The 16,567-nt window shown below is 36.7% G+C and overlaps 1 long non-coding RNA gene and 1 pseudogene across 5 annotated transcripts; one reads left to right on the top strand and one right to left on the bottom strand.

Annotated features, from left to right (window-relative positions):
* Positions 1 to 473: 473 nt before the first annotated feature.
* Positions 474 to 3,216, bottom strand: LOC110761890 (subtilisin-like protease SBT3 pseudogene; annotated as a pseudogene).
* A 912-nt stretch (positions 3,217 to 4,128) lies between these two features.
* On the top strand, positions 4,129 to 7,682 carry LOC110761883 (uncharacterized). Of its 5 annotated transcripts, none has more exons than XR_015835262.1 (6): positions 4,129 to 4,304; positions 4,402 to 4,566; positions 5,164 to 5,293; positions 5,461 to 5,544; positions 5,898 to 5,979; positions 6,933 to 7,682. It is a non-coding gene; the product is annotated as an uncharacterized LOC110761883 (long non-coding RNA). The 5 variants fall into 5 exon arrangements; XR_015835163.1 differs by having other exon boundaries at positions 4,130 to 4,304; positions 4,402 to 4,584; positions 5,493 to 5,544; positions 5,898 to 5,995; XR_002527441.2 differs by having other exon boundaries at positions 4,130 to 4,304; positions 4,402 to 4,584.
* The last annotated feature ends 8,885 nt before the right edge of the window (positions 7,683 to 16,567 follow it).

Below are 16,567 nucleotides of genomic sequence, written 5' to 3'. Positions count from 1 at the left end.
CAATGATTTTCATGTCATTTCAAATAAAAAAGTTCTGATGTTAAAAAGATGTTCTATTCTTCACCCACTTCCAATCCAACATTATCCTTCTGCCTGTTGGCTAAAAGCAGCTTCACATATTTATACACACTTATGCATGCTTTTACTAACTAACTAGTCTTTGGTTTAGTAGTATTTCACTTTCATCGATCGCGATTTTTTTTAATTCCTAGTAAACACTACTAGAAGCTCATGAAACACCGATTTTAATGGTAGAGATCGATAGGGATGTGATGGACTATAATACTACTTATGCATGCTTTTACTAACTAACTAGTCTTTGATTTGGTGACTGATAATAATTGTTGAACTATATAAAAGAAGACTACTTTTTGTCCAAGTCCTGAGGTGGATAAGGTCATCAGGGTTTAAGTATTACATATTCACGTTAATTTTTAGATGATTAATTATTTAAATAGTGTGTCGGGCCAAAATAAACAAATAAAGTTGAGCTGTTTATTTTTATTTTTATCAATATGACAATCTCTAAATAATGTCTTCCAAGTTCCAATATGGTACGTTAATCATATATGATTAAACAAAGCTGCTTACCATCGACTAACAACCACACAGAACCTTTCCCAACAATCTTAAACTGCTAGCTGCCAGCTTTAATTTAAGTAACAACAACACCAACCCTGCTATTAGCCTGATCCTAATGTGAATTATAAAAACTATAAACTTTAATTTATTTATAGCAAAGGGGAAGGATCCAATGCTTGCTAGAGCAGGCAAGTTAGCTCTGCTGCGACACCGTATCTGAGCTGAGGTTTGTGGCCACGACGGGGCTTCTCACCACATGTTCACCTCCACTCTCCGCCCAAGTTAGATAGCCAAAAGCCACAGTCTCCTTCGTTCGTCTTGGACCATTTATACTCAGCACAAAGCTCAGCTTCTCACCCTCCTCCTTGAACTTCAATGTGTTTGGAACCACTCCAACCTCAAACCCTTTTAAGGGTGTAACGCTTGCAACGTAGGTCGACTGTCCCTTTCCTATGTAGGTCACTGTCCTCCGGAATTCTTGAGTGGTTTGTACATCCGGCTTCGAATCGTTTGCGTTGAAGAATGCAATGAAAGAAGGATAGTTAAGATCCAATGAAGGAGTTGTGCAATTGTTCGAGGCTGATTTGGTGATGGTTTGGATTTGCTTGTTGGTGTAGTTCAGTGCACAAAGGAGATTTATGTAATCTTCTATGTCCGCGTCGTATATGAGCCCCGGGTCGAGGGCTTTGTTGGGATTGACATGACCTGCTCCCATGGCTAGAGGACTGGCTGGCTGGTAACCATCACCAATGTCTTTAATGGGGCTGAGAGTGTTATCCAATGTGTCTGATGTCGTCATCATGGCCGATCTAATAGCAGCAGGGCTCCATTTGGGATATGCAGCTTTTAGAAGAGCGGCTAGACCGGCTGCATGAGGGCACGCCATGGATGTCCCTGACAATAGATTAAAATTACCAAACAAGTATTTTTCGTTCACCACGGCTATCGGGTTATTTTGAGGCCATGCAGCTAGGATTAATGACCCTGGAGCCAGAATGTCTGGCTTCAGGGTAAATGGGAAGCTGGGGGATGGCCCTCTAGAGGTGTAGCTTGTTGTAACCGGTGCTGGTTTGGCACCAAGAAGTGTCTTTTGAAATTCCAAGCTTGCTGTTGGCTGAGAGTTGCTGTTGATGTAATATTTGATCGCTTCGCCTTCCTTTGGACTGAGAAAGATTGTGGGAAATGGGCTTTGGAGGAACAGCTCCAAGTCAGTGTTGTTGGTAATAAAAAGGCCTCCGGCAACAGTTGCGTTGTAAACATTATAAACTTGTTCGTCTAACGAATCATTTCTGTCCTGGCACACAACTATCTTCTTCCCCACCTGTTTCAATTTTTTCAAACTGTCACATGCATCAAGGAAAACAATTGGGAATTGGGTTGAAGATGAATTCCCCGGAAAAAGAGTAGACCCCGTGACGGAGCCTCCGTTGCCAAAATGCGCAGTTCCTTCAAAATCACGGTCGATTGTGGCGGCGGCAACGGTGAGAACCCATGGGATGCCATTGTGCAATTTGCCAAAGAAAGGGCCCTCATTTCCTGCAGATGTGGACACAAAGACACCTTTCTCCAAGGCTGAAAATGTGGCTATGGCAACAGGGTCCTCATACAAAGCAACCCCATCAAGCCCAAATGACAAGGACAAAACATCCACACCGTCTATAATCGCTTGCTCAATGGCAGCAATTATATCAGAAGACAAAGCGCCCTCTTCCCAAAGAGCCTTGTACATGGCCACGTGAGCCTTCGGAGCCATGCCACTAGCTGTGCCCGGGGCATAACCAAAATACGATGCCCCGGGCGCATAATTTCCAGCTGCTGTGGATGAGGTGTGGGTCCCATGCCCATCTGTGTCCCTTGTTGAATTCACAGAAAAGGTCAAGTTGGGGTTTTGGGCAATGAGCCCCTTGTTAAAGAACCTTGCCCCAATCAACTTTTTGTTGCACAAAGAAGAGTTGAATTGGGTGCCGCTCTCGCATTGACCTTTCCATCTTGGTGGGATTTCTGACATTCCATTGTCACTAAAGCTCTCACTTTCTGGCCAAACTCCAGTGTCCACCAATCCAATTATGACATCTTTGCCATAATCTGCAACCGGCCAAGCTCCAGATTTGGAACTGAGGCCAAGAAACTGAGAGGAGTGAGTTGTGTCTGGTTTTACTGGCAAGTCTTTGACTGAAGAAATGTAGCCTGGAGAGGTTTTTAAGGCCTCAAGCTCAGAAAGAGAGAGACTTGCACTGAACCCATTTATGACATGAGTATAACTGTAAATAAGTTTAGAAGAGAGGGCAGAAGAAGAGGAGGTTGTGGTGGTGTTTGGCCTAAACTTGCTCAGTGCAGAGTTTACTGTGGCTAAGTACCATGAATGGTGATCAGCAAAGGCTTTTGGCATCATGGTTGAGTCCATGTGGATGATATAATTGTTGGGTTGAGCCAAAGTGGTGGAGATAATTGCAATGGCAAGCCAAAAACACAAGCAAACATGATGACCAATAGCCATTGAAATTGTGCACAAGGGAGGGAGGAAGAGAAAATTCAGAGCACAACATTGAACTTGTAAAGTTCGTAATTTTTATAGAGAGTTTTAAGGAGCATGGGAACCAATCAAGATATTCCTCACCACCATCTGATTTGTTCCGACTTGTCCATTTGGTATCTTATAATTTGTAGGGGACCCTTGATCTCATAATCTCCATACATGATTGATGCCCCAATTTGTAGGGCACGTTATGGCACACCCATTACATTATTGGTTATTTTCATGTACAAATTTTAAATATAAGTAAGGCCAGATAATTAACCACATGCATCATAATCTTGCATATCTGGGTTTAAAAATAATAATAATATATTTTTGGAAATTTTGCATATCTAAAGTTACCTGATTCTCCAATTATTGGTTTCATCCTTCCAAGTGAAGGGTGAGCTTGATGTTTCAGTTTCACTCAGACCAAACCAGAGGCTGAGAGCAGTTGCTTGTGGGTGATGGGCTGCAAAAGTGGATACGGATCATCCGGGTAAAAGATGCTTTAAGGAATTTGAGGGATTTATTGGACCACGAAATTGGCCATTGGGTTGGGTGTTCTTTGAAAGTTTAAAAAGGGCAAAAAGGAAAATATTGCTACGTTTTAAGTCTTTTTTTAATGCACTTTGTTGACATTCTTCTTCTTCTCTCTTTTGGTATGTCACACTTTTTTCACAAGTTAAGAAAATAACAGTGTCATATTTTATTGGCAAATTAACAAGTACACGCGATTGCAAGATTTGTATTGGTAGGAGGTGCTGTGTTAGGGGGAACCTAAACCACTTTAAACGAGATTTCTTTTTAGAAAATTAGTTAAATACCCATTTCTAGACATAAAATTATAAATAAACCCTATACAATTTAATGTATATAAAGTTTAAACACACCCAAAATAAACCCAAAAATCAACAGCTGCTGATTTTTTCAATTAAACAGTTATATTATATTACGGTTTTGCCCTTTTTGGTGCAATTTTGAGAAACATCCGACTTATTTTTTATTATTATTTTATAATCTTTTATTTAATAACAATTATGTTGTAGATTGAAGAGGAATAAGAAGAAGAAGAAGAGCATCGACAATGGCGATGCATAAGCTCATGACTCGTGGAGCAGCTTGTGCGGTTCCAGGCTCATCTTCTTCCGCCAATCCTTTCCGTGCTCTAGGCAACGCTCTTATTGGTTCTTCTTACAAGACTTAGGTTCGTCATCTTCCTCATCGCTTCTTTCACTTTCAATTTCTCTTCTCCATTTCGAATTGTCAATCCTCAAGTGGCCTCAACGGCGTCATTTTTTCAGGCTTTCGTTTGATTCACGAATAGGAAAGATTGAAGGAGATACCTCATCCACGCCCTCAGCTTCTGAGCCGTAATTTTGTCCAAACGCTCATGGCCACATACTGCACCAGATCTGAGAGAACGCTCACAAGGATGAGCTTAAGAAGAACGAAGATACCATTTCAAGGTCAGCCGAATCATATTGGTATGATCTGGTTTGATTATCGCCGAAATTCGAAGCTTGTTGAGCAGTTTCTTTGCGATTTTGTGATTAATTTGAATATGTCTACGGTTTTTTTCCTTAGTTTTGCATTTCGTTTACAAATTGCGATAAATAAATTGATAAAAAAAAAATCTGAAAATTACATGCTTGCTTATTTGTGTTAGTTCTAATACAATTTGTAATGCTGGTACTGTGTTTTTAGTATTTAGCAGAATGGTTGAGCATTTGCATAAACATTTACTGTTTGTATGATGTACATGCTAAGCTACTGTTAGTTAGCAATTTTTGTTTCAGTCTTACCACTGCTTTTGCTATTACAGAAGGATAATAATGTTGTTTACTTGTTAAAATTCCTTTTTCAGTGGGTTGAGACCTATAAGTTATCTAGCCTGGTTTTGCTGCTATATATATATACACTCTACCTGCACGCAGGAAGAAAAGCTTTCTTTTCGTTAATCAGATATGAGTTGTTTGTTATGTAACTTATGACCAGTCATTTTAAAAGTTTCAATTTGGATTATTAATGAGTCTAGAGTAGTAATTCTGACTGTTAAATGGCAGATGTCAGGACAGTAAATGGATACGGTCATGGGGATGATTACAGAGGAAACAATGAATCAAAGATGACTAAATATTCAAGGGATGCATTAATTCAGCTTTTAAATCTGGTGCAGTTGAAACTACATCCTAGGTATAAATCTCTATATACAAGCTACAGTTATTCAGCAGAACATGATTTGGAGCACCCTTAGGATTTGGTCATCCTGTATCATGCTGTAGAACCTTATTTCAAATTTTAAGTAACATTCTGGCACTTAATTTTAGCATTTGAGCATTTTGTTTCCCCTTTTATTTCAGATTTTTATAAAGTAGAGTGTCCGCTTTGACAGGATATCAATTTTTTATGAAGTTTTCAAGCTAATGTCACGGTTAGACTTGGTGGTAAGATTTACTCATCGAAGTTTTTAAAGTAGATTATTGTTAATTGATGAGTGGTGTCTAATTCTTCATGAAAAAAAAAGGAGTGCTTTATATGCTATTGCCAAATTGTGGTTCATACCTTAGCGTTCCATTAACAAAAGAAAAATCCTCCCTTTGCGGGTAGACTTTTCTGAATTCTCGCACTTCTATGATTTTGTTTTCTTTATGTGCCGTGAAAATGGTCAGAAGAATATCAGTGAGTTTTCTTGCTTTATAAAACTCATTATAATAATTCTTAGCCGTTTCTGTTCATTCCCTAGAATAGCCCTATGAAACCTCCTTTACCTTTCTTTGTTTTCTTGAATTATTTGCAGCTGTAAATAAGGGATTACTGCATGGAGGTTAGTATTAGCTGGGAGGTTTCGGTTGCTGAATCAATGGTGTGATTTTGTTGAGGTACAAACATTTTGAGGTTGCTTACAACTCAATGCTTTCTAGGGTTTGTTTGTTGATTCAAATGCAACTTCTTCTTCTTGTTTGTGTATTGATTTTGAATGGTATGGAGTTGTACACTTTGATCCTACCTATTATGTAAATGAAATGATGTAGTTGTTAACTTCCAGTAAGTGGTATGAATAGTTGTTATACTGTTCATACCCTGCAACTGAATTTAGTTCTATGACATAGTATTAATAGTGTACTTCTATGACATAGTATTAACAGTGTACTTCTATGACATAGTATTAACATATTTTCAGTAACAAAGCATGCTCTATATTTTGCTCTATCTATAGCTGTGCACTTGAAGTTTATGATATGCAAAATGTGATTTTTACTAGAAAGATGGTTCTATGACATAGTACTAACAGTGTACTTCTATGATGTAGTATTAACAGTGTACTTTTTTTTCTTTTCTTGTAGAGGTATCTTGTTATTACTAGTATTCTACTTCTCAAAGTTTTCCATCTTTCAGTCTACCTCAAGTTTTTTATTTTATTTTTAATTATAATTGTTTAAAGGTTTTGGGTTTCTTTATTAACCCCTTTTCATTTGGATAGTCTGAAAATTTACAGTTTTGGCTTTGGTTGAACTATGATCAAAATGGTCGGGTTGTGAATTTCTCTGGTTTCTAATTTTGCAGATGTTTGGTCTTTTGTTGTAAACGATTTTGAAACCTCAAGTCCAGTACATGCCTTCTGTTCTGTTCTTATGACATGTTGATTGGACATAACTTGTTGCATTATTGGTTCTTGTAGTTGCTGTCATATATATAAAGAGTTTTTTTTAAGGTTTTTTTTTTAATTTGTAGGTTTGTAGTTGTTGTTGCTCTAAAGTTTGGTAATGCATTGGTGTTTTAAATCTTAGAATTGATAATGTTGCTGGTTTGATTTTGGATGTGTGTGTTGCAGGCAACATGCTCATTTTTCTGACAGTCTGCAAACTTTGCTCCTGACTTTGAATTGTCCATATCAGAGCTTGCCGCTCTGGACATGTGCCAAAAGAGTGGTATATTTAAGCCAATGACAGTGGAGAAACGTCAAGAATTGAAGCAAAGATGTGGGGGTTTCATGAAAACTGGTCTTGAAGTTCTTGTTGGCTGGAGAGAGAAATCACAGGCAATAGTAGGGCTGGGTCACAGCATTACTGTAACTTCAAAAGGAGCTGTCTATTCGTTTGGCTCTAACAACTCAGGACAGCTTGGACATGGCACCACTGAAGAGGAAAGGAGGCCTCGGCAAATCAAGTTGCCAATTCTTGATCACTCATTAGACCTGATTATGTAAAATGCTGCAAGAAAAAGAAAAGAGAACTAGTTGACTTAAAAGAAAAGTTAATGGAACTCCGTTATGTTTCAGATCTCTGCAAGGCATTCAAATTGTTCAAGCAGCTGCTGGGGCTAGCAGGACAATGCTGATCAGTGATGTTGGGAAAGTTTATGCCTTTGGAAAGGACTCAAGATGATTCTATGACATAGTAATAACAAGATAGTTCTATGACATAGTATAAACAATGTACTTCTATGAAATGGTATTAATAATGTTTTTCTGTGGAATGGTATTAACAATGTACTTCTATGGAATGATATTATCAATGTACTTCTATGACATGTATTAACACTGTATTTTTATGACATGGTATTAACAATGTATTTCGGGCTTGCTGGGCTTGTTTAGGGTTTTTTTTTGAGTTTTTTTGTGTTGGGCTTGTTTTAAGTTAATCAATGGCAGAGATGTAATTTATAGTAACTTCAACACTTATTTCATATGTAATAAATGGTTTTTGGATATGTTTCTAAATTGAATTTCATGTAGGGTTTTTTTTAATAATTTCAGCTCCTATTTTGAGTGTATTACTAAAGCTCCCATTTCTTTTTCGGCCCTATATATAGAACATGAAAATATCAAATTTAGAATAATACTTTGATAGATTCATCATTTTGCTCTTTTATAAATGCTTTATAATGTTTTCAAATATAAAATCGGAAGTCTTTTTAGTCATACATGTGCGTGTTCGTGTCGAAAGGGTTGTCAAATAATTAAGACAAATAAAATTAAAGGCTATAATAAGCACAACAAAGAAAGATTGTTTTCACCAACCCACTATGGTGTAAATTGCAGTATTTTTCTTTTTCTTAATTTTGTTTGTTTCCTTTATGAGATATTTAGTCATATACCCATTTTTAGCACTAATAATATAAATAAACTCTACATCATTTAATTTATATAAAAAAAACTCAAAAAATGACAGTTGACTCTATTGAATTTAATTTTGATTATTAAATTACTTTGATACCCTATTGAGTGTTTTGGGTTTTTTTATGAGATTTTGGGGTTGAGTTTGTTTTAAGAAATCAATGGTAGTTTTGTAATTTAAAAGAAGTTAAAAGCCTTTATGTTGTAAATGGGCTTTGAGTGTGTTTCTAAAGTCCATTTCATATAGGGTTTTTATTTATTTATTTATTTATAAATTTGGGCTCTTATATTGGGTTTAATAGTGAATCTCCCTTGTTTTATTTCACCAAATCCTAAACTTTCTCCCTTTATATGAAAGTATTTTCATATCATTGTTATTCGTGGTTAAGTTTAGTTGTGTAATTTTCATATAAGGATCCCCCTCTTTTATCTTTTTGTAGAGTTCATTTCCAAGTCCTTATTTTCTCAAAATGAGTGATATTTAGAAATCCTCAAATTTATGAATTTCGAATTTATCTCTAAAATTTTACCTATCCAACATGCATGAGAGGGAAAAAAAGAATTTCAAAAGAACTTTCCTAATATGGAGGGATATATTTAGGGGTCATTATTTGGCCCACAGGTCGAAGTGGGTAGCTCCAGGTTCGATGGGTTTGGCCCAACTCAATGGTTAGGTCCATTTAGTCCAGCCCGTTTTAAGGTTGGGTAGGACTTGGGTTTAGATTTTAAAACCTCTAGCCTGCCTTCAACCTAGCCTAACAAGGCTTGCCCATAACCCAGCCTGGCATTGACCAAGTAAGTCCGCTTATTGCCTTGTTGGTTTTTTGTTTCCCCTTATATTGCCTTATTTCCATTCTAAACATTTAAGTAAATGTCTTGTCTTTTTACTTTAATTTATTTTTATCATACTTGAAAAACAGTTTTCTTTCAAAATTTGACTAATTATGAAAAATGAACTTTTGAAATACTAATGTTTTTAATGATATTTTGGGCGGTCTATATTTCTTACAACTTAAATAATCAAGCACAATTTTATGAGATTTTAATATAAAGTATACATTGACTTATTGAGGTATAAACTGTATCTTATACTAAATTGGATTTTCATATTTTGATTTGTTGGGAATTTGATTTTCTGGTATTTTTTATTGAATCTAAATGGGTGGTACTTTCTTATTTACATTGTTAACTTAAGTAAATGAAGTAATATAAAAATAAATTAAAGTAAAAAAAGACAAGACATTTACTTCAATGTTTAGAATGGAAATAAGGCAAAACATAAAATAAAATACTAACAAAAGGCAATGGGTGGCTTGGCTTGAAAAGCCCACTTAGGCTAAGCCCCAATGGGTGGGCTTAGGCCGATCACTTTGAAATCTCGGTCCAACTCAACCATAAAATGAAAAAGTCCATGAAGGCCCGACCCGAGCTCATCTTGAACTCAAGATTTTCGAGTGTGTTTTGATGCCTTCATCTAATAGAAAAGTGTTTTAGTGCCAAAAATAGAACGTTTGAATTTTGTTGTCGTTCTTTCTTTTTTGGGATAGCAAGGTGGAGTGAGTTTTTTTTTTCCTTATTTTTTGGGGTCTAAAACGAGTTGAAGTAAATATGGTTTTTTTGAGAGAAGAAGTGATAGGATTTTAGCCACCTGCAAAATAGAGGTTAAAACACTATATATACTCGCAATAGAACAAGGCTATTATTAGTATAACAAAGGTAAATATGAGGTCATTCCCACGAAGATTGAAGTCAATTGAAAAGATGTACAAAATACTTACTTGTTGTAGGGGTCTTTTTCTTCCGGCAGCAAGTGGGCTGGGCTGATGAAGTTGTCCCCTTCGTCTGAGTTCGAAAATTAAGCCCCAAAATGCTTCGAAAGGGCAGCAAAGCCTTAGGAAGTATTTTGGTTATCTTTTCCAACAAAAACAGCAACAACTTACAGATAATTTCTTCACATTTACAGATAAACTTTTGGGCTTGGCATGAGAGGCATGTGGCATGAGAGCAAAATTATCATGGGTTTAGCACTTTAGGAGAGAGAACGTGGGTTCCTATGAAGGTCAGAGGTTCTAATGGAAGAGAGGAGAGGTTCTAAGGAAGCTTGGTGAAGAATTTTGGGTGATTTTCGCAGCTTCCGGCAGCTTGGCGGAGGCTCTGCCAAAGCTTTGGTCAATCTGTCAGAACAGGGGAAGCAAAGGAAGATGGGGGGAGAATAGCACGAAAATTGCTGGGTTTGCAAGTGAGAGAGAAAGCTTGCTCTCTGAAGGCTGTGTATTGTTGTTGTTTTGGCTGGGTAGAAGAGGCCCTATTTATAGTTGCTGGGGTTTGCTCTTCTCCAAGAAACCCTAATGGTTTCTTCCCAACTTAGCTAAGTTTTTCTCTTCCTTTCTTCTCTTCCTTCTTGACTTATCTCATGGTGGCAAAGCCAGCTCTGCCCTATCCCACAAAATCAGAGATTTTGGGTGCTCCAAGTCTCTTCCAGCAGCTGCCTCAGAGAGGAGCTCCCCTTTTTCACCCATCTTCTTTCTCATCTTTCTTCCCCTTTCCATGGCCAAACCTGAGGAAGGAAAGGAAGTAGATGTGCCTGCTGGTTTAAGAGATGGCGTCCTCCCCTGCGTGCCAAGATCCGTTGGTTTCTTGAATTCTTGCATTTGGAACTTGTTCCCAGCAGCCACTCACGTGTAGCTTTCCAACGTTCGTTGGTGGTTTTGCCTTCAAACTGAGTGCCAAGGCTTGAGCTGGTTTCATCCTAATTATGTTGGCTTTTGGGACAACCACAAGATCTATCCAATGGATGGGATAGCTTTGTCAAGTGTTGGGCTTTATTTTGGCTAGTTTGTTCTAATTGGGTTAATGGGCTTATTTTTTGGCTAGTTTATTCTAATTGGGTCAATGGGCTTATTTTTTGACTAGTTTATTGGATTAATGGGCTATTTTGGTTGAGGCAATGATCCATCTCCTTTCTTGTGCTTACCCATGTTTGGGCCTAAGAAAATGGGCTTGAGTCTCGAGGCCCCCAAGCGACCCGAGACTTCCATTTCTTGGCTCATCGATGGGCCCCATGATAACTTGTTACCATCCATACCACAACCCACTCAAGCAAGCCCCGGGCATTTGAGTGGCTTGGGCCCACTTAAGCTTGTAGCGTGACGTGTTGCTTATTTGCTTGGCATGGCATGTGTGCAAGCGCGTATGACGAACTTTCGCGTGCCCTAATCGGGCTTCTCCTTGGTAAGGTATTGCATTGGGCCGAATCGTGGATTTTTTGGGCCTCAACACTTGTAAATCAATGAATTATTATTTTTGGATTCAATGCGAATAAAATAAAACACAAATTGGGAAGAAAGTTTTGAAGGATTATTAATTGGTTGAGAAAATCAGGAAGATAAGACACTAAGGCTAGGCGTCCACCACAAGCAATCCAATATAGCACTTATGTTCATTCATCCATTAAGAGGTAATTCTAGATTGAAGATTGGTTACCTTACATTTATTCTCCCTATGGCATTTAGGCTAGAATAATTCCTACAACATGCAATCTCCCTATGGCATTTAGGCTAGATATAAACATGAAGAGTACGATGAGCATGAGTAACCAAATCAATCATGTAATTCTTATGGCATGACATTTACCGTAAGTAATCACACCTTTTAATTGCAAGAAGCATACTCAAAATCCGTGTGGCATTCACTAAATTTCGCATCATATAACTTAGTCATATACCATAATGGTGATCAAGCATCAAAGCACATAACCAGTATAACACTCGGCAATTAAAAGTTCAAACACAAAATCACATTAATGGATAAATAAACGTACAGTACTATATCATTATGCTAGGGCTTAACCCCGCCCTAGATTAAGGTTTAGTTACACATGAACATAACTAAAAACACAGAAAATAAAATCATAAGAGTGAAAGAAGAAACTTTGAAATACAACGTCGCACGCAAACTCCTAGAGCTGTATTCTCCTCTTGATGAATGGGTCATCAAAAGTCAGCTTTCCTAATTCTTTGCATCTTATAGCAGCTATTTCGATTCTGGGTTTTTGGTGGGCTTAATCATCACCAAATTGAACGTGTAAGATGCCATTGAAAAGGTATTGACGTCTAGAGGTGTCAAACGGGCCGGCCCGTCCCATTTAAACTCGTGCTTTTAACATTTTCGTGCCGTGCCGAGCCGAGCCGGCCCATTTAATAAAATCATTGATCCCGGCCCGGCCCAAAGCCCATGTCCATATTCAAACGGGCCGGGCCGGGCTCGTGCCGGGCCCGTGCTCGTGCTCGTGCCATACTCGGGCCCAAGAACCAACCCATTTAATTTGAAATTTTTTCACTTGATTTTTTTTTTCCACTAGATAATTCAATTTATAAACATTAAAAATATAATTAGAGGCAAGAAATTATGAACTATTTGAAAATATTAATCAATCAAACATCCAAACAATATGAAGGGGCGGAGGGCAAAAAATATCCAACTCCACAAAGTCCACTTGAACTTTTCATCTTTAAACGACTTATTATTTTATATGTGAAGAACTGTTTTGCCTTGATTATAGGAAGCGTATATGTCATATGTATTGATTAGATATCAAGTCCAGTGTTGTTTAATTAATTTGTAGTTGATATGTTTAATTAACTAAGGACCCAAGTAATTTTCCTAAAATGAAAGACATCAAATATATGTTTATGATTTTTTTTTTTATAAAAAAAACATATAAACAATGACATTAGATGTCAAATTATTGCATTTTGACATTTTCAGAAGAAAAAAAAAAAGCTAAATGGGCCGTGCTTGGGCTCGTGCCGTGCTTGAAGCGAGCTCGGGCCAAGCCCGGCCCATGTCGGGCCATGGGCTGGCCTAGTCCATTGGACCTATTTCTTGATCCCGGCCCAGCCCAAATTTTCGTGCCGTGCCGAACACGGCTCATTAATATTCGTGCTCGTGCCGTGCCGCGCCTCATTTAAACGGGCTGGGCTCGTGCCGTGCTGGACCGGCCCGTCCCATTTGACACCTCTATTGACGTCAGCTACAATTTTTATGACAAATATTTTCCAAGAAAAATCCCATAAACTTGACTAAAATCGTCCTGAAGCCCAACAGCTCCAATCTGCCCATATGGCACATGCCCTGACTTTAATAATTCGTTCTGAACAGTTGGCTGGCCCAATAGCTCTCAAATTTTGACACGTCTCTCGACCTCTTGGCTTTCATCTCGAAGTGGTTTCATCCAAAATCTCCTAGTAAAAAGTAATTTCTCCATTTTTGGCATTTTAGAGTTCCTGAAAATACAAAAGCTGGAATATGTGAAGATCTCTATAGAACAATCAACTTTTGCATACAATATCTAAATGAAAAGAGTAAATTTATATGATATATAAATGACTTATCAAGAAGTATGTTACAAAACATCATGCAAGGAGCTTGTAACTCAAGTGATTAAGAGTATTTACACTTGCACTCGAGTTTGTAGGTTCAATTCATTCCCCCTCCCCAATATCGCATCACATGTATCACCAAAAAAAAAAAAATATTACAAAACATCACACCATGTTGGGCCACAAGGGATTTTAAGACCAAAATTGAAAGGAAAGAAAAGCCCGTGTGCTGTACAATCCGCTACGCGATATTGTTGGGCATGCTAGTTCAACCAGTCCAAATCAAATGTGGGCTGAGTTTGACCCATGGGCTGAATGAACTTGCCAATGGGCTAAATCATAAATGCTGGCTTGGTTAGTTTCCCTCCAGAGCTCCCCAAAAAATACGTAAAAAAGGAATATAAACAAAAAAATCCATGTTAAAATATTTAAGTACTGCAAAATTTCAAAATTGTTTTGTTAACTTGAGTAATTATAGAATACTAGCCTTTCCGCACGCGCTTCTGCACCTGCGAGAGGCTTTTTTTAAAAAAATTTAAATTTATTTTAGAATTAAAAAAGATAATAGGTAGTTGTGTTCTATAAAAATATAATTCATTATCTGATTTTTATTTTTATTTTTATTTTTTTAAATATGGAAAAGTGTGAATTTACCATATTATCCTCATTTAATTAATAATTTCAATCATTAATGTTTGTATTAACCAAGGGGATTTTCTGGTATTTTGAATGTTTCACCATTCTCTGCCTTTTGCTTTATATATATATATTACGGTAGTATGATAATGTGGTATATTTTGTACACGTGTTATAACATAAGTGAATATTTATTGATATTATTCCCTAAAAGGGGGAAAATAAACATGTCATTCACTCATATTATAACACGTGTACAAGATATAACATGTGACTATATTATCGTATTATTCTATAATTTCTTATTTTATTAGTAAATTATAGTGATATTTTATTTTTTAAAATTGTATACGAGCAATAATTGTACTGATATTTGAATTACTCCATTATTGCAACATTCATCTTTTCTAACATGTCCTTGAAATCATGGCCCATTCATCTTTCCATCTTTGACGGGCAGCCACAGGATTGTGAGATATGGTTCGATCATCATGTTAACTTAATTGGAATTTAAATTTTGGGAAGAAGTTGCAGAGACTTATCGCCATAACTGACAAAAATGATGGATCAAAAGTTCCAGACTTTTAAAATTGATTAGTAATTTAGTACTATGCAGCTGTGAGAAGTTTTGTTTTCTCATGCAATTTTGTGGACCCAAAAACGCGAAGGAAATTTTCAGGACATTATGGGCCATTTCATTGGATATGCAGTCCGGCATGACAGATCCCCATGATCCAAATCCATAGAGATATCCACACATTATTTCATTATCTATATATATAAAGCAAAATGTAGAGAACGGTGAAACATTCAAAATACCAGAAAATATCCTTGGTTAATACAAACATTAAGAATTGAAATTATTTATTAAATGAGGATAATATGGTAAATTCACACTTTTTCATATTAAAAAAATTTAAAATTAAAAGAAAAATAAGATAATATATCATCTTTTTATGGAACACAACTACCTATTATCTTTTTTAATTCTAAAATATTTTTTTTTTTTAAAAAAAAAAAAACCTCTCGCAGGCGCGGAAGCGCGTGCAGAGAGGCTAGTAATAATATTACCAAAAACCTTATAAAAAGTTCATGTGACCTTGCAATTGCAAATAAACAAACTAAAAATAGTTTAAGTTGACGAGACTCGATTTGCTGCAATCTTTTCCATGACTTTGGAGCACTGCATGGATTTCATGGAGCTACAATCCAAACTGTTCAATCAAAAAAGAGGTCCCTGGCAAGTTCCAAAAAGAAAAACAACCCTTTTAAATATTTGATGCAGTTTGAAAACTGAAGGAGAGGGAGAGAATCAAACCTAGGACATCGGGTGAAGAGATAACTACAAGTCTATTTACAATAGTGCAGCATGCAATTTTAATCGTTATGTATTCATAAGGGATTGAAAAGTCTATTGTGTATGTCCACTAAATCTTATGCATTCACAAGGGATTGAAAAGTTAAATTTTATTTACGCAGCATGCAATTTTAATCATAGTGCAGTAAATATATAACCGAAGTGAAGAAAAGATAGAAAAGATATATGAAGATAAATTGGGACAATCCCCACTCCCACCCCATGTGAGTTTGCTTGTTGCTAACGGGTCGTGTCACTTTCTCATTCCCATCTTTTCTTTTTCTTTTTTTGCTGGTGTTCTGTGAAACACATAGACCCTTTCTTTGCTTCCAAGTTCCAACTCCAATTATTGGAAACACTCAATGAAAAAAGAAAAGTTAAAAAAAGTCATTTCCCAGGCAGGAATTAATATGACAGACGACTTATATATTCCTCCTGGCTGAAAATTACCCCAACTTTAGATAGGAAAAAAAGGGGTTAAAAAAAATCTACCCAGAGTAAAATGTTATCCAGAAAAAATACAAGGGTGTCATAATGATTTTCATGTCATTTCAAATAAAAAAGTTTTGATGTTAAAAAGAGGTTCTATTCTTCACCCACTTCCAATCCAACATTATCCTTGTGCCTTTTGGCTCAAAGCAGCTTCACATATTTATACGCACTTATGCATGCTTTTACTAACTAACTAGTCTTTGGTTTAGTAGTATTTCACTTTCATCGTCTTATTTTTAATCGCGAAAAACGATTTTTTTAAATTCCAAGTAAACACTACTACAAGCTCATGAAACACCGATTTTAATGGTAGAGATCGATAGGGATGTGATGGAGACGGACCACAATCACGCCAATTAATATAGTTTTGTTTTTGTCCATTAAGTTGTACTGATAATAATTGTTGAATTCTATAAAAGAAGGAGTACTTTTTGTCCAAGTCCTGTGGACAATCTCTAAATAATGTCTTCCAAGTTCCAATATGG

This window comes from Prunus avium, chromosome 1 (assembly GCF_965620075.1).
Source record: "Prunus avium chromosome 1, drPruAviu1.hap1.1, whole genome shotgun sequence".
NCBI classification, from domain to species: domain Eukaryota; kingdom Viridiplantae; phylum Streptophyta; class Magnoliopsida; order Rosales; family Rosaceae; genus Prunus; species Prunus avium.
Note: the sequence above shows the minus strand (reverse complement) of the source record. Positions and strands in the feature narration are given on the sequence as shown.